The 18,941-nt window shown below is 40.3% G+C and overlaps 1 pseudogene; it reads right to left on the bottom strand.

Moving 5' to 3' along the window:
• Positions 1 to 1,875: 1,875 nt before the first annotated feature.
• LOC122360796 overlaps positions 1,876 to 18,941 on the bottom strand; it is an 87,634-nt pseudogene continuing 70,568 nt past the window's right edge.

Raw genomic sequence — 18,941 nt, 5'->3', positions numbered from 1 at the left:
GAGAATGACATTAAAACCTCCAGCAACAAAAAAGCAAGGGTCATTTCTGTCTGCCTCCTCCTGCTCTGAACGGCTGTAATTACGGCTTTCTGAGGTTAGTGTAATTACTTCATTCACAGCACAGGATATTAGCATAGCTAAGAGAGCAATTTATTCAGCGTGGCAGGAAACACGTGTGTGTGTGTGTGTGTGTGTGTGTGTGTGTGTGTGTGTTATTGGGGATGAGTTATCCAGATCTGACAGATAAACCCAGCCTCAAGAAAACAGCATTTCTGAGAATGTCTGAAACTCTGTGACATCACAGTTTATGGAAATGACATCACTGTCTATGATGTCACTTCCACCAGCATTGAGCACACTATTCCTCTCATCAAACTATCATGTTGACATCATGCAAAACGCGTCAAATTAATAATTAGAGCCATTAGAATCAGTCATTTTATTCCAAAAACAACTGAAATCACTGGAGATGATGTAACGACCAGATATTAGTGATATTGTTAGAGTATTCACATATAAATATATAATGAATGTGTGTGTGTGTGTGTGTGTGTGTGTGTGTGTGTGTGTGTGTGTGTTCTGACTGCAGCTAAACAGACTCAACAGGGACCTTAAAATTCTGCCAAACACAAAGTGTCACTGCTTTAACAAAATTATTGGGAAACAGAGACACTACTATGTTTTTAGTACTACTCTCCAGTCAGAGACAAAATCCCCAGTCCTACACCACAACAGCGCTCTGATAATCAAATAATACAGACTTGAAACTTAAAACACAGAGGATCTTGGGAACTAAGTTAATTGAGGATTTACTGACTATTAATAGGTGTATATATATATATATATATATTAATAATAACAGCTAGAAGCTGCAAATAAAAATACACAATATGTTACTGTGTTCTTATTATATTTTTAGCAAAGTAAAAACAACACACACGTGCAAGAGAGGTCTGTGATCAAGCCTCAGTAATCATGAGCATGTGTAATTCTGTACCACCCATCAGATGCGCGCGGGCTGGGGGCGGATACATTATGCAATGAGTTTGATCTGAGGCCAGTGGTCTTTGATGCATGCAAACTTAAATCAAAATCATCACAGGCCTCATGAGCTCAGACTGAAGCAAAAACACACAACACACTGCAATACAATCTGATCGGGTCACACACTTCATCACACACATCATCATCCCTGCATACATGATACTTTGAACTTCGCGTGGACCTTCTGAGATGATCCACACTCTTCACACAGACTCCGGTGTTCAGACTCAAACTGATGACATGAGCTTCTACATCATGTTTAACTGTGGTTTTCTGTATTAGGAGCTTCATCAGTCGGGCGTGATCCTTTGACTCATGCTTCAGAGTAAAGCTGGCCCTGATAAGTGTGACGTGGATGCCGCTCATCCTCATTTAATTACACTCAGTCCTAGCAGATCTTGTTTATGAGTCAGACACACTTTAGCAATCTAGCCTGAGCCAGCGGTGTGCTGAGAGTCCGAGAGAGACGACTGATCCTTCATTTCATCTCAGACACAAGAATCCACACTACTAAAACTATTATTAACTACTACTATTAGGTCGTCTTCCCAAGATCCCGTCCCTTCAGAAGAGCGACTGTGTTTATGGTGAGATTCACAGGTTTCCTGTAAAGTCATGTTCATCCTGTCATACAGTAGCTTTAGCTGTACTTATTAATTCTGCACTTCCTATATATATACACACACACAAAATAATTATTATCAAAACATTATACAGATAACTGATTAAATGTCAGTATATGTACACTGCTCATTGATTGATGCATTATCTACACATAAAACACAGATCAACATCCACCGGAGCAGTAAAAAGCAACATTTATAGAAGCATTCAGAGGCTGATGTGGTTTTGATGGGTTTCTGCGACAGAGCCACATGAGCTCAAACTTTAATAATGATGTCATTAAAAAAACGACGGCACGTCAACGCTGCCGTTTAATCTACATCCTAGCTTTAGTTTAATAATGCACACACTAAATAGAATAAAATAAATCTCTTACCTTGTGGTAGCCAAGGGTTGTAGGAGTGGAAGAGGGCAGAAAGCTCTTTGGTTCTTTGCTTCTTCTGTAAAAGAGAAAACAACAATAATACACCAATGTTAATTAAGTGAAGAAAAACTGAAGACACAAATCCTGTCAGTGAACTCTGAAGGCCAAATCCAATGATGTGAAGACATCAGACAGCGTAATGAAGAACAAGCACTCGAAGGAAAGAAAATGAGGACATTTGCCCTCAAGACCTCTCTGTTTCTTGCTGAAGTGCCCATACAAGCACATACGTCCCCAATTTATAATGAAATGCAAACGCTGAGCATTGAGGAGATTTTAATGCAGCCAATGAGTTAAAGAAAAGTTGATTGTGAGTGATTGTGCAGCGTCTAGCTGATGAGACGCCATATTTCACAGTCAATATAGAGTAATATAAACATCACGAAAACAGTGCAGGTGTGTAAAGACCAACATTTTAGATTATGGATGTAAGACTCAATTAAACTAGTAAATGATGTCCCCATCCAAGACTACAACAGACTGAAGACAATCAACAGGACAGAGGAACACTACACACTGTATATAAAAAAAAGCTGTTTTAACCTGAAATTATTTGTTACCCTGCTTCCTTTTTAGTTAACATTTTTTTAAACTAAAATATTCAGTTGTCACTTAAATTAACATTAAGTAACTTAAACTTAAACATTACACACATTCGGGACTCTTAACCACTCACTATGTCAAATAAACAACATTTAAAATCTGTGAGAAATTATTAAACACCATTATTTCATTTAGGTTGGTTGGTTACTTTTTTTTTTTTAAGCATAAACTGCTTTAGAACGACACAAAATACTTCAGATCAGCTACTTATCAGTTTCACACTAGAATCTGTGTGTTTTTTCTGTTTAATAATGAGCTGATATTCTAATAATAACAACCAACAGCGGAAGCTGAACATCTCGGAATTCCTTTTTCATCTGCTTTGGGTGAAACCAGAAATGTCACCAACGTATTCCTACAAAACCATAAAAACTTCACTTGAGCTCCGTCAAAGACACAGTAATGAAACCCTCCTTAACCTCTGATATAACAGATCACAGATGAAGAGAGCTCAGTGACTCTCTGTGTGTCTCCACAGATCCTCAGATAATCAGACCCGGAGGAGGCAGAAGCTCAGGGTTATGAGCTGGATGAGCTCCGTAACACCCGACTCAGACTCCAGCCATATTCACAATTATCTCAATCAGTGCTGGAGTGATCTCCTTTCCTGCAGCACATCTTCTGGATCTGATTCAGACCGAGAGAGAGCGAGAGAGGTTAGAGAGGTCTAATATAACCAACCCAGTGGTCTTCAGAGAATACGCTCAACCCTCCTCAAATCACACATCTTCATTCTGGGAAAAATAGTAGCCAAAATTTGATAAAAAAAGATGAACCCCAGAGTGACCTTGAGAGACTCAATATTTCAGTCTATTTGGGCCGGTGTCCTGAGATTACACCGGCCCCAAGGCAGCAGGTCGAGGTGAAAAATCATCTGGATAAGCCAAGGAACCACTTTTTCCCCTTTATTTGAAGTCGTCACTCAGCCTCACAGATGACGGCCGGGGCAAGAAGAATAAAGGTCACTGCAGGGTCTTCAACGGTTTCCATTTGACTCAAGCAGGTCTAAATGAGACAATCGTGTCTTGTGATGCTGAATCAATACATTTTCATACAGCTCCTCCTCCACTGGACCATCGAATGGATTTCTGAACGGAGCAGTTGGAGGTTTCTGTCAGAAGTGACCGAAGTTATGGCAAGGCTACACTGTAAAAAAAAAAAAAGACTAAGCTAAAAACCTGTTAAATTCCTGTAAAATAAATTGACATTCCTTTCGAAATTGCATTTCAAATTTTGCTCCAATTGTATGTTTTTTATATTAATAACTGTAAACTGAAATTACGGTATTTAACTGTAATTTTAACTTAAAACCATAAAGCCTAAAATGTTGTCTCAATATTTTTTATGACTGAATTCCGGCAACCACAGCTGCTGTTTTTTCCCACTGTATTTTTTTTCTTTTTTATACAGTGTAGTTTAGAAACAGTTAACTGGAGCTGTGACAGGAATCTGCTGAGTGTGTTGGGAGTCCTTCTCGTTTCTCAACACTGCATTTCTATAAATATTCAACAGTAGAAGATCATGATCACGATCGTGTGCAGCTTGGCTTTGTGCAAAGACTGAAAACATCTCCAGCAGATGGAGAACATATAGAAGCATGTTGCTATTCATAAATCCAAACTGAGCACGCATCTGTCACCGCAACAATGATGAAGGATAGCAACTCGTATACTGTCCATCTGCTCAGCTCACAAACAGACACATCAGTGATATAATGAACACAAGCTCCTGAGAATCAGTCCTGCAGAGAAAACCAGCGGCATGCAACAGAACACCCGGTTAGAAACACTCCATCCCATCATGCATTGCGTGAAACCACACTGCTGTGAAATAACAGAAGTTGTAATTTGATTTATTATGTGTTCATGCAACCCAAAGCTCAGATGCACATTTATACCTGTATTTGGCAGATGATTTTATCTAAAGTGAGTTACTGTGCATTCACTCTACATTTCTTTGTCTTATCTAACATCAGATAATGTCATGTGATAATAAAGTGAACTTCTGTTTGAGACCGTTGCTAACTGTTCCATATACATGAAAGAAGAGTATTTTACTTGCCCGACCAGATATCAAATCTGATTAAATCTAACTGCACTGAAATTTCAATGAGAACGGTTCTGATTCCTTCGGGAAGGTAAATGGAGATTAATAAGATCACGCAGCTTGTGAGATAATCTTGTGGACAAATCAATACAAATTAACACAACTGCATGTATGTTTTTATATTTATAACATGACACGACCAAGAAAGGGAAGTACACACACTATGTATATTAATTCCTGAATTTATCATACTTAAAGGAATAGTTCACCCAAAAATGAAAATTACAGCATTTTTTTACTCACCCACAAGCCATCCTAGGAGTAAGTTAGTTTCATTGGATATGCCCAATTCTCAGAGCTTCATAATCATGCCTGTTATCCACAAGCATTACCAATGATTTTTGTGAACAGTATGCTAATTAATTACAATGTGAGACCCAATCTTGAGCTCTCTCCTCCACAGGAAGTGCAGTGATGTCACATGCCTTTCTCAGGATCTGCCGCTTCACCCTCATCAATCCCTCTGACACAGACCAGAAAGGAAGGATAACAAGCTAGCTGTCGATCTGGAGGGAGAGGTGACTGAAAACCAGCTGAATGATTTGGAAATGATTCTGGCTCAAGTGTGATCGACTCTAGCTTGGTGTGCTCCAGTTTTCTCCATGAAGCAGGCATCGGTAGCTCCAGGCCTTTCCCATCTGTCTTTGTTTTAAGATGAATTTGTTTTCACATGTGCTGGGTATTCCTCACGATCCCTGTACAAAACCGGTAGAAGCTTTGAATCCAAATCCCCTTAACTTTGACGGAGGACGCCGCCTTAATTTCCCCAGGTTAAAGACGAGGCGCTGAGGCAGACGAGCTGTCAAGGTAAACACCTGTCCGGCTGGTAAGAGCAGCATTCCAGGAGATCATGCCAATTTATCTCCGCTAACCCTTCCCTCGCGCGGGAGTAATTATGCGGTCTGAGGCTCCCAGTTTTTCCAGCTCGGCCCGAGCGGCGTCCGCCGCTGATAACGCCAGGACATCCATTACACTCCCAAACCATTCATCACACGATGCCGGCTGCTGCGAGACGGGCTAAACGTGCCCCAGACAGACATCTGGATGAGTTATTAATGCACCGTCCTGCCAGCTCACCATCTCTGAAGGGTCTGGGAGAGGGATGCAAGCAGGTGCCAGGTGGGTCTGGGACATCCCAGAAGACTAGAGCTGCAGGCCTTGACCCCGCTGTGGGGAGGAGATCTGTTCCTCCGCCTAGAGAGAAAAACCCATCTGAGAGCTCCATCACAAACACCACCATGACGTGCCACTATACCTGCCCCTGAAAGTCAACGACTCGAGCCCAAACCTAGTGTGAATTTTGTCAGCTTTTTTTCAGTCCTACTCTTAGTCTTTGTTAGTTTATATCACATTTAGTCAATCTTATTCTATTTAGATTTAGTCAGGTTTTAGTGGATTAAAAATATATTAAAGTGATACTTGTGTAGAAGAGGCGTACAGCCGTTGGCGATTACTTTTTTGACTAATATAGATTTATTTTTGTTTTGTACATTTTAGTCTCATCTTAGTCAAGGAAAAAAAAACCACGTGTCAAACACTTTTCATCATAGTTTTCCTGGAGCCTCTGTGAGACTAAATCCAAAACAGAGACATTTGTTTTTAGTCTGATGGGTATGTGTATAGTAGAACCAGCACCAATCCCCATGTGTGACGCTGTTCTTCCTCTAACAGTTTGAGCTTCATTAGTCAGTATAATTGTTTCAGTGGGGTCTAATCGCTAAGAAACTCCATAAGGCCGTCACATCTGGGAGACGTCTGACTACAGCTGCATTACATAATGAAGAGTAATTGACAGGAAGATTCACATTTAGCAGTCATCTGGAAGCATTTGTTTGACAGGTAAAGCTGATGGACTGGTGCGGTTACACCACAAACAGGTCACACATTTGATATTATTACACTTTAAGAATAAACACAAGCTGTCCATTATGCAATCACCTAAAATACTCAATTTTCCTGCTTTCTACTAAATCTTTACAGAATCAAATGTTATTCCAGAGGGTTCACAAACAAATACTGTAACAATACTGCATATACTAATACTAATGCTACTATTTCTATTAATGATAATAATAATACTTAACGAACAACTTTGATTTATTATCTCATAGGATTATGAGTAATGATCAATTGCATTAATTTACTAAATTAAATGAATTCGTTTTTGCTTAATGATATGTGCAGATCCCTTTGTCGGTTTGCACTCGTCTGTTTGTTCTTTTCGGTCATAATAAATGGACTTGTTAACATCTCACCACGTGAGCTGGGACCTGCTCCATCTTGGCCGCCGGAGTCCCGGGTCGTGGGTAGAACTGGTTGATAAAGAGGCTGGGAAAGCGGTACTGCCTCACGAGCTCCATCGTCTGCTCGAAGTCCTCCTCCGTCTCTCCTGGGAAACCACAGATGATGTCCGTGGCAATAGTGATGCCTGGAACCCTACGGGACACACACAAGAGACAGGCTGTGAAGATGAATACACACAAGAAGATCCAATACAACATTTAGACCGGTGTGAAAACACGATGCAGTCAGTGAATGAGACTGTGTCTGCTCTCACACACTTCTTATTAGCAGCCTCAACTACCTCAATAAGCATCAACTACCGGCCTCCGCTCCGATTAAATTAGGATCTCCGCAAAGGAATCCGTTCATTGATTTCTGTTTGCATGTGCTCTGTGATCATTGATCTTTAACCAACAGGAAATAAATCAGTCTGGAAGATGGCTTCCGAGCGAGTGGCTCTATTGACAGGAAGTTCAGTGTGGTCAGTACTAGACTCGTTCGTCATGTGACAACTTCTAAAACATGGCTGGCCTATAAAGGCCCATCAGCCTATAAAATGCCTGAATGCTGAAGAGGAGGTCAGATGAGTTTAACAATTCTGAAAAATAAAATATACATGTGTTTACAAAATTGTAAATAAAATAAAATAGAAGAAATATAGAAGAACAACAAAATTTTTTTTTTTTTTAGGACAATGAGCTTTGTATAAATCGACAGACTGAAGATGAAAATAATGTGCAAAATTTGTGTTTTTACTTGACGTGTGGAGTGAATTATTGTGCCATTCAATGAAACGTAACCACTCTACTTCCTGTATTCATTAAGACCACCATAACGCACACTCTTAACTATACTAGAGTTTCCTTTTCTGGCAGATAACTCCGACCTGATATAGTTGAAGTGTTGGCCTTCATTAAAAGGGTCATATGATGCAATGTCAAGTTTTCCTTTCTCTTAGGAGTGTTGCAAGCTGTTAGTGGATAGATAAGATCACCGAACTAAAACTAAAGTCTCAAAACCTAAGATATATTCTTTACATCACAGAGTGGGTTTTTTTTTTTTTTTTTTTACTTTGTGCTTCCAGGAGAAATCAGTGTTGAAGGTGTAAAGTCATTGCCCACTAATTTTACTATTGTTGTGTCGTGAAGTGTAGTTTTAAGTTATTCAGGCGAGAATGTAGTTGTTTAAAACTCAAATCTGTAGTTCATATATAAAGACACTTGGGCGCTCAGAGCTCGTGTATCCACTCACAGCAGCCTCAAGCTCGGCTAGCTCTTCCCACATTTGCCGCTGGCTCTGACGTCTCTGTGGTGATAAAACACGAGATATGATTTGTTTTGGGTAACATTATATTTAACAGGCATTCGGGGTCTCATGCCTATTTTATTTGTTCCTGGTCATATAGTTCTGGATAAGCACAAAGTTATATTTAAATTGATATATTTATTTTTAACTTGCTCAAAGTACAGCCATTAGCCCACGGGATGAGCCAAAATACACACACTTGATTCACTAGAACAAGGCAGTATTTAATACTGTTTAAGGATTTTCAATGACAAAACATTTTTAATTTCCAACAACAAAACAAGGCAGTTGTTATTTGAAGCATTTAACTAATCTAGAAAGTGACTATCTTGGTTATCAAGTAATCCTGATTGTTGTAATATTAAGTAATCATAATGTGATATGCTTATACATAACACGAATATAACCCACCTATATTATGTATCATAACGAAACCTGAAGGATGCCACCGACCTGGTGACGTTTAATTTTACTGCGTGATTCAACGACTTTTAAATCCATATGATTTTAATATTTGGCCACATGCAAACTCAAGAGCAAGAGAAATATGTTGATGTGTTCTGCTGTGATGGCATGGCTTTTTAAATTATTTACCTGACAAATCTAGTCAGATAACACACAACATTTTCAGATAAATCTTAAGCAAGCAACCTGAACTCACAGCATACGCCGAGAGGAGTTTATGGACCAAGCATCAGACTTTATGCGCGTTCCATAACAAAACAAACAAACCGAACAATATTTCAAAGCACTATTAAATGTTTTACCACAAAATCAACTTCTCTGATATCGTAGGCTGAAACAGCTCTGTATTTAGCTCTGTGTTTCAGACACACACTGACACTGAAAACGTTCCATCACAAGAAGGATATCTGGCCGAGAATGAAAAAAGAAAGAAGAGAGCAAACTGAAGAACAGCAAAACCAATAAGTAAACATTCTTGTATCGAACACTTATGTACTCAAATATGCCTTCATCCTTTACACCTTGTAACGTCCTGAGATTTATTACTGCTAGTGTCGGTTTATTCTGGTCTTGTCAGCTCCTTTCATCCATGGGACACAAAGAAAAGGTCTGGTCATTTCTGGTCATCATGTGAATGAGTAGAGTCTTCAAAAAAATAACACAAAAGCATCATGAAGCTATCAAGTGTGGAGATCTATGTCTTTCTTTGCATCACCAAAGATGAACCAGAGGCAGAGATGGTACTGACAAGTTCATTTAAAAATGAACAAGAAAAATCCTTGAAAACTTTTTGACAAGACGCTGTTCTTGATATGACACATTTCGGGCATTAGGTTCTGCTGGACCAAGCGCACACAGCCCTGCTAGTTCAGGATATAATTGATATAATTGATCTGAACATCTCAGGATGACAATAATGCACTTCTAATTCTGCTAACTCCTCATCTTCCAGTCTGGAGTGAAGAAGCCTAGATAGCTCATCAGCGAGCACTGCACTACAGAGCCAGTGTGACGACTACTTCCCTCGAAATACATTATATTCCGCAGCTCTTCAGCCTCTCCATCCTTCTGTGGAGAAAAGCAGACTAAAGAAAAGAAGAAAGCGAATGACTGAATTGGATCCTCTAAAGCGAGCAGACTCTTTCGCCCTCTGCTATCCCACAATGGTTGCCTGTGTGTGCTGGCAGATGGAGGCCCTTTGATGCTTTGTTGGCTTGTTGGACATGATTGCACTCCACTCTGTTTTTTTGGGGTTATTAGAAAGCATCGCTCCCGGGGTCACGGTCACAGCCCACAGCAGCTCCGGTCCCTCACATGAGCGCTGTGTAGTCAGTTACAGCCAAGCGCACGCCCCAGACCTGAACTACAAAACACTGACATGAAAGGCCGGGGTCTCGGCCTGGAGGAGATCCAGAAGTGCAAATGTTGCAAAGCTGTTAATGACATGCATTGAAGGAATATAAATAGCTGCTGCCACAGGAACTGCTTTCACAATGACCGTCCTAGAAGCTTGAATAGTACATGTTGGCAAACAAACACGGCCTTGTTTGTAAATCAGCCACCCAATCAGAAAGACACACACCAACCAAGCGGACCCAGATTGTTTGGCCATTTTAGGTGAACCATGACGCCAAAAGAGATCGAGAACATTTAACAGCAAGTAGCGAGAGTGACAAGTGGTACATCGAGAGTATGTGCATTAACAAGCCTCTAAATGTCCAAAGGCCACACAAAACAACAGAGAAGTGCACAAATAATGGCTTTAGCACACAACAAAGGGCAGATTTCTCAGGAAGAAGCAATGCAGCCGAGCAACCTCAGTAACAGAAACTCAACTCTCAGCAGAATCAAATGAAAAGAAGCAGGAGACCCGAGACTTGCTCTCTTCTGCTCGGCCTGCAGCTTCTATTCAGGACAAACGGTAATAGGAGCTTCATGAAGCCCAGAGAGGTCTGTTATGTGTTTTGGGGTCAAGGTTTGGTGAATGGGTAAAACAGTTTCTCCAGTATCTCTCAGCCTATCAATCTCTTATGCCAGAACCTTTTGGCCCCTGTTCCTGCACTGGATCCAATTACAGTCTGACACAAAGCTGGAAGAAGCTCATCCTCGTGGCTGGAGCTCCATTACCCTGGGTCAATCGCAGGTTTCTCAAAAGCACTGCATGAGGCTCCCTATAAATACATCAATATCTTTCTTCACTGTGTTTGTGTATTGAGAGTGCTGTGACAGAGCAGTGTAGACTTGAGCAGGACCAGCAGATCACACAAAGCAAGCTCCTGTGCATCAGACCTAAAGAAGGGTGATCTGCCCAGGTCACTCCTGACAGTGTTACATCAATGCTTGGCAATTTGCATAGAATCACAATCGTAATGCAAGTAATAACTCTTTCAAAATATGAAAGAAATAAATGCAAACAGGACCATCTTGGATTTTAGGACTCATTCTATAGTATAGCCTTTCATACACTTTTCAATAACGCATGTCAAAAACCTTTTAGTGCAAAGAGTTGGGAGTGTTTGAATGGAAGGCATGAGATCCTGGATGAATCTAGATCCTAGTGTTGTCTTACATGCTGTCTCTCCATGAGAGCGTCATGTTAGACTGAGCCAGGACAATAGAAAAAGACATGAGCAGAGCTGGAACTTATCAAATTCATCTACTCCAGCATACAAGAGTGGTCCTTCGACTAACTTCCCTTCAGATAATGAGAGCAAACGACAGAATTCACCATTCAAACACACTGCCTTTCACTTCCCGTGTTTATACTTCATTCCTACCTGCACTTAAACTCTCCGCAGAACGTTTCCCAGCGGGGCTTAAATCCATTTAATTAAAAGCTACTGGATATCGCCAAACTTTGAATTAGATTGGCAAGTATGGGGTTAGAAGGCTTTATGAGAAGAATTCACTCTCAGCAGTGAATTATTCTAATTTCTTTGTTTGCGGAGGCCAGCGTAATATCCTTCTCCAGGCGTGAAGCTGCTTTCAGAGCTGTGTATTTACACAACAGATGTACGCGAGCGCTCGGGATGAAATGAAGGCGCAAACAACAGGACGACTCAGCTAAAATAAAAGGAGCAGGGATAAAAGGAGACGAGGCAATCTGTGAAGGTAAACATGTACTCATTCATGCAGTATAGCAGGACTCTCCATCTGTGGGCCGCTAGCGTCCAGCGTCTCTGGAGCTGGAAAAGAGCTGGGGGTGCTGTCCTGTAGCTATAATTTGTATTTCAAATTTGTATTTATTGATAATTGTATTTATTATTTCTAAGCTCTCTCTGGGGCCTGAAATGGAGGATTTTTGGTCAACACTGCTAGTTTTGTGCTGGCACTTTGGATTTATTGAATCATTTATATCAGATGATTTGTTCAATTAGAACCAAGACAGTGACTGAACCATTGAATTACTGGCTCACTTAATTGGCTGAAATACAAATTAATTCAAGGAAACACTGTGTTGCTTTACACTTTTGTATGAAATTATTAGCATATTTATATGCTAATGTTCCGAAAGGTACATAGCAAAACTGCATTACAGTAGCCCTTCATCGTTCACTGAATGCTTTTGGACTCTGTTTCTGTTTGTTTTTTGCAAAGTAAGTCACATACTTGATAATGTCTTATATAGTCCCTCACAGTCACACATACAGCACAATGACATTATATCAGGGGAAAGTCAAACCTTTCGTTGTCTTTTTCATAAAGAACATCAATTGTTGCGCTTGAACCTTTTCTGCGTGAAAAATGACTTCAGCTAGTGTGCGGTTTTTTTACAGTATACAGTTACATCTCACTTTGTATTAAGTTCCCCTAATTCCTGTGCACCTGTACACAGTAACTAGATGTGTGTGTATTATGTAACCACAGTGTATAGCACACACTGGTACATACTATCTACAGCTGTAATATTTCAGTAACTACACCCCTGAATGGTATGCAAGTATGTGGGTATGTAAGTACAAATGTGTAACAGGACATTTTCACTTCATTAAGTACTTAAGTAACATATATAGGTACATTTTGTAACAACCGTATGTATAAGAGTAATGCATGCGGAACAGTTTGCTCCGGGCTGGAGATGAGTATGTTCAGGGATGTGTAAAGTGTGAGGAGCTGGATCTGGAGTAACACCGGTGTACTTACAGGGTAACTCCTCAGGAACTGTTCTAATATAAAGTGTAACATTCTGGACACCAACAACACTTTATATGTAAAGCCTTACTGACTCACTGACCGCTGCTGTATAAGAGCAATTACATGGTAAATACATAGGAATTGTCTGCTTAATATTAAGTGTAATACTGTACCAAAAAGTGCTGTTTGTCCAGTTACACATTTGTTCTTACACACACCATTTAGTTGGTTGTTACATGTGTGTAGTTACACAAACAGAGCTGTAGATGCTATGCACCAGTGTGTACTTACAACATTCACATCTAGTTACTGTGTAGTACATAGATATTAGATGCAATATAAAGTGGAACCGAGAATCTGAACATTTAATTTGTACAAGTCTTACATAATAAACTCATATAATAAATTATGAATCTGAAGGCAATGGTAAGGAGAAAGTGGTTTTACTAAAGGAATGCTTTTAGTCTTTGTTGCCACAAGGATGAACAAGGGCCCTCCTCAAACTGAGTCCTGGAAATAACAACAGAACAACACCATTCAACTCACAGAAATTAAACCTTTTTCACTTCTGTCTCCTGGTAACGGGGTGATTTGATATTTGACTGAATGAATTTAATATTTGACTAAACCAGCTTTGTTAAATTGTTCTTTTCCATTGGGGACTGTGTACATCACTGTATATAGGTACAGTCTACAGCACAGATATAAATTGATCTCATGTATAAGTATATGGATCATTCAAAAAGTGATTGCCACCTGGAAGGTTAAATATGGCTTATCACCTGCATAAAACATGCCACTGTTCACCTGTATAGAAGTCTGATATCTGAACACTACTGGAGGCCTCATCAGGATTCAGCTCACTGTACGTCTATGATCATGAACGTTAGATGTGTTTTCATACTGTCAGCTCAGCAGTGCTGTGGAGTAACATCATGACAAATATTTCAACAACTTTTTCAACAAATATTTATCTGACTTCTAGATATACCTAACTGTACATGCTCTTTATTTTTCACATAAATCTTACATTCACGTTAAGAAGATCCCTTGTTTCTGAACTACTGCTCCAAATAACCTGCAGCTGATTTATTAAGTGATGTATACCTTTTTAAGCCAGATATTTACTAAAAAGGCTAACTGCCCATTAAACATTGCAGCTTGACTATGGTTGTGTTATTTTAAAACAAGAGAAAGCTTTTTATAAAACTGCTGAAATCAGCAGAATAACAGCCTAAAGCTTCTCTACAAATAATAGACCCTCCATTCATTCTCAGACACAAATCTTGTAGCTCGTCCCTCAGAACGCCGCTGATGAGAGATCAATTACAGTGAAGTGTCAGTGAGGAGCTGGCCAGCCTCATCATTTAGTCATCTACAGAGCGTTCCAGACGCGAGATTGATCCAAGCACTCCCTGGGTGTGTGCAATTCATCCAAGTGCGCAGGACATGTGAAAGAATGAGGACACAGTCATTTGAATTTGTGCACAATCTATAATTTTATATTAGCACAAGACACACAGATGCACTGATATCTTTCATACACGCCGCTCTAGAGATCCATCCATAACAAACCTCACTGTACGGCAGCTGTGTCCACAAACCCTCTCATGCAACGACCGCAGACAGTGTAGAACATCTCTACTGAACTTAGGTAACAGCTCTAATAGGCATAAACACACAAACACGCATCCTAATTTAACTCATCTATTTTAATCAGACTGAACTGCTTTTAAATGGAAGACATCAGAATGAGCATAATTACAGTAAGCCTTTACTTCAACGCTGCAGGCAGTTCACGAGGTTCTGAGACTGAGCTTATAATGTAGAACAAATGAGGACTGAAACACAGACCTGATTCACAGAGAAACACCAGCATGATAAGAGCCATGTGACACACACCCCATTCATTCTCTGTTAATGACTGCAGCCTTTAAGTCTTTAAGGATGGCGGGACTGAAGGGACAGGTTTGGTTTTTTTACTTCAGCTTCTTCATCAAATACACACAACACAAGCAAAGCATCTAGAGTATATTCAAATAAAGTTCCACTGGAGATGTAAAAAGATATATTGTTAGATATAGTGCATCTGATCACACTCTTACACGCGTGGGTCTGGTTCTGTTAGTGTCGGGCAGCTCTGGCTCTCTAACACAGTCTTGTGGTCCATTTTCTCGCCGGCCGGTCAGGACTAATTAAAGCAGCATATAGAGCTGTCTGTGCGCATTACCTGCTGGCCTCACTTCTGCGCTTTCATTCATGGAAAGTGACCTTGGCTGGTTTTCACACATACGTGTGGTGTTTGTTCTTTCTCTCCTGTGGTCACTGAGCCCAGGGTCACATTCTCATCTCAAATCTCCAACATGAGAAACTTCTTAAAGCTGTGCGTTTTTTATCAGCGCTGAACTCACAGCAGCTGGCTTTCAGGCTCACGGCCGAGAATGCGGCAAATATCCTCAAAAGAGCTGCATCAAAGTGTGTGAGAATTAGGAGAGGAAAATTGAGGCATCCAGGCCAGCAGCCATCATTAAAGAATAATAGAAGCTGAACAGATGACAGGCAGCCCTGTAAAAATGACCCTCTTGACAAGAGCACTTCTCCAATGGGCTCGAGCTCTCCAGGCTGTTAAAGGTTCCTCTGCTTCACAGGTGCTGGATTAATGGACCTTTGTTGGCCTCCTGCCTGAAGACGTCTTCTAAGCTTCCTCAAGACCTGTGTGTTCTGTGAGAGCCGTCGGTCATTACAGACACGTGAAGCACTCATAATACACCTTTCTGAACAGAAATCAACGGCAGCGTGTAAAAGTGTATTTCAGCTTTCAAAGTAAAAAAACAACAAAAAAAACAACAACTGAGTTTAGTTTTTGTATTTTTATTGACCAGGCAAAAATATTCTTCTCATTTCTACTACCCTGTAAGAACAAGACAGAAAAAAACACAGTACATTAAAATAAACTGCATTCAAAACTGGCTGACATAAAAAAAAAAAAAAAAACTATGTTCATGTCTTAGATTTCATTTAGCGTCTTCCTTCAAATCCTGTCATTATTTACTTGTCCTGCTGTTTTCATTCAGTGGAACGCAGGGTCAATGAAAAACAAAAGCCTCAAAAGTAGGCCACATTTCTCACACACTATATCCATGTTCTCAGAGGTTATAAGAAATCCTGTTTGAAAAACAGAATGAAAACCTCACAGTTTGTCTAAATATTCAGTAGTTGTCACAGTAGCTTTAATGCCATGATGTCCAAGAGTTCAATACCAGACAGAATCATACGATTTTCAGCGTATTAACTCTTTAACTTTATGTCTTTGAGTTGCTTTTGAGCTGAATAAACCTACTAATTAGCGGTGCTTGTTCTTCTCTGGTGTATTCTCTGGTTCTCCATGGTCTTCTCTTCTATTGATGGCTGCTTTGTTCCTCTCTCAACACAACCGATATCTCCCTCCTCTCGTCAGGACTGAAGACTGAAGGTGGATGGCAGACATGTGTTCACAAGCACATTTTCCAGAAGATGTGTGAAGGACAGATTTGTGTCTACAAAATTAAATGATGGCTGAAAACATTTTTGAGGACACAAAGGTCACTGACTAAACACGGCAAATATGTGAAATAATGAAGTTTCCCCTTCAAGGACATTTGATTGCTTTTTTACACAAATTCATCAAAAGCAGCAAACTACACAGAAAGTCTCTTCACCGTACAGTGATGCGTTTGTATGAGCACCTCTGCTTGTCATTTTTAAAAGCTATAACTCAAAAGTATTTCCAAAGGTCAATCAAAGTCATTTAGATTAAAAGTGTGCTAAAGCTCAGACAACTGATTCTCAGGGTAGCAGTGTGTTAAAAACATCCGTTTCAGACGAGCAGCTCAAACGCTCCGGAGCCGAGGTCACCATCAGCACACAAAATAATTAACCGCTCAAAGCCATCAGTTTACTATTTCACAAAAACCCAGGAGCGGGCGTCTCTCTGGATCTGCCGCATGCTTCATTAGCCCAGCCGGAGGAGGATAATAGGGCCAGAATGGCTCTGGGGGCCACGGGACGCTGGGATCGTAATATACTTTCAATTAGCTGACCGCCGTGAGAGCTGCGTTTAGACTGGACAGATCATCACACTCGGCAAGCGACCGCGACGGGTCAGCCATGTGGAAAACACAGTCCTCTGGATCTCTTTATTTTAATGTAATAAGAGCTGTACGGAGGAGGCTGAGGATCACTGGAGAGCGTGATTGGATGGGCTGAGAGAGTACAGTAAGACTTCATTTAGAGGAAACGTGTTCGACAGAGTCTGCGAATCTCGCTCTTCATCTCCTAATAACACCAGATGAACACAGCCATGAAAATCATTCATTAAAATCAAGTTTTAAAAGTAAAATCTCTGTCCTTAATTCGAGTCCTAAGCAACAAGACTCTTTCCTCCTCCTCAAAATGTGAAGATGAACCGTACGTAACTCCCACTGGACAGATTGAAAAGAAATACAGAGCATTTCTCAGATTAAACTTTTACCGCACTGGCTCTGGTCAGAATACCTAATCTCCAGCGTGACCTGAGGGGCCTGTCCGATCTCCTCATTAACACCACTTACCCATAAATAACAGCAGCTGACTTTCACTGACAGATTGGCTTTTGAGACATCAGAGAAATCAGCAGAGATGCTTGAACAGGTGCAGAAGAAACGTTTGATCAGAATCACAACACAAATTCTGGAAATGTTTGGATGTTTTTTAAATTTGAATCAAACGAAAACTAAAAGAACTTCAAATCCCAGAAACCACACAGACATAGAGAACATAAATGTTTAAACAGCAATTTTACACTTACGCACAAAATAAGCTCATTTTAAATTTGATGTCTGATACAGGTCTCAGTACAGTTGAAACAGGGTCATGTTTGTCATGATGCAGCAGCTCCTCCTCTTTTGAAAACATTTGAAGATGTCTGGGCATCAAGGTTATGAGTTTCTATAGTTTTTTGTTTAAACTCAATCCAATTCTTGCCTGACATAGGTTTCCAGCTGCTGAAGAGTTAATTGTTGTCTCTGGCATATGTTTCATTTAAGGATTAAGGTGAAAGATCTGGGCTACAGCAGGTCAATCCAGCTCCGGACTCTTATACTACAAAGCCATGCTGTAGTATGTGGTTCTGCCTTGTCCTTTGTCCACTGTCATTTGTTATGTTATATATGTTCTATTGGGAATAAAACATCGACTCATGTGATTTGAAAGTCTCTTAGTTTTAGTTCAGAAGTTTCAGCTCACGTCTAACAGTAGTCCAGCTGAACTCATGAAGCACATGGCAACGCAAATACACACATAAACACAATATTCTAGTTCAGAAACAACAAACCATAATAGCTTGATTAGCCATAATATAAAGCTATAGCTGTCATATTGCTGCGTACAATGCAGCTTTCATGAATGCTTCCGGATCGATAGCTGAGCTGCTCATTAATGACACATGCTCCTATTAGTTCAGAGCTTTAGCATCCATATGAAAGATAAACGTGAGGGTGAGGGTCTGAATGCACTGCAAAACTAAATGGATGTTGTCTAGACAGAAACACGAGCAGAAGCAGATGGCAAATCAAAGGGAAGACATAAAAAAGTATGAGAAAAGTTAGAGGGCAGTTAATGATGCCAAATCACTCTTAGTTCTTCAACACAGACAGACTTTTCAGCCGGTCGTTCCTCATATGATGCCACAATGCTTCTCACAACAGTGCTTGTTTAAAACCTAATTCAAGAGTAAACATCTAGATTTGACTGTAGTGTATGTGGGGTTTGCTTGTGCAGAAACGTGCCCCACGATGCCAGCGTTCAGTGCAGATCCTCTATACTACAAAACTACTGATGACTTGCCATTAGAGCAAGTGAACTGAGATGAAGGTGCATCGCTCCAGACCACAGAGTTTTCCTGAGATCTGTTCTGGAGCCATTGAACTCCTGCTAA

This window comes from Puntigrus tetrazona, chromosome 16 (genome assembly GCF_018831695.1).
Source record: "Puntigrus tetrazona isolate hp1 chromosome 16, ASM1883169v1, whole genome shotgun sequence".
NCBI classification, from domain to species: Eukaryota; Metazoa; Chordata; class Actinopteri; order Cypriniformes; family Cyprinidae; genus Puntigrus; species Puntigrus tetrazona.
The sequence above is the reverse complement of the archived record's forward strand: the minus strand, read 5'-3'. Positions and strand labels throughout refer to the sequence as shown.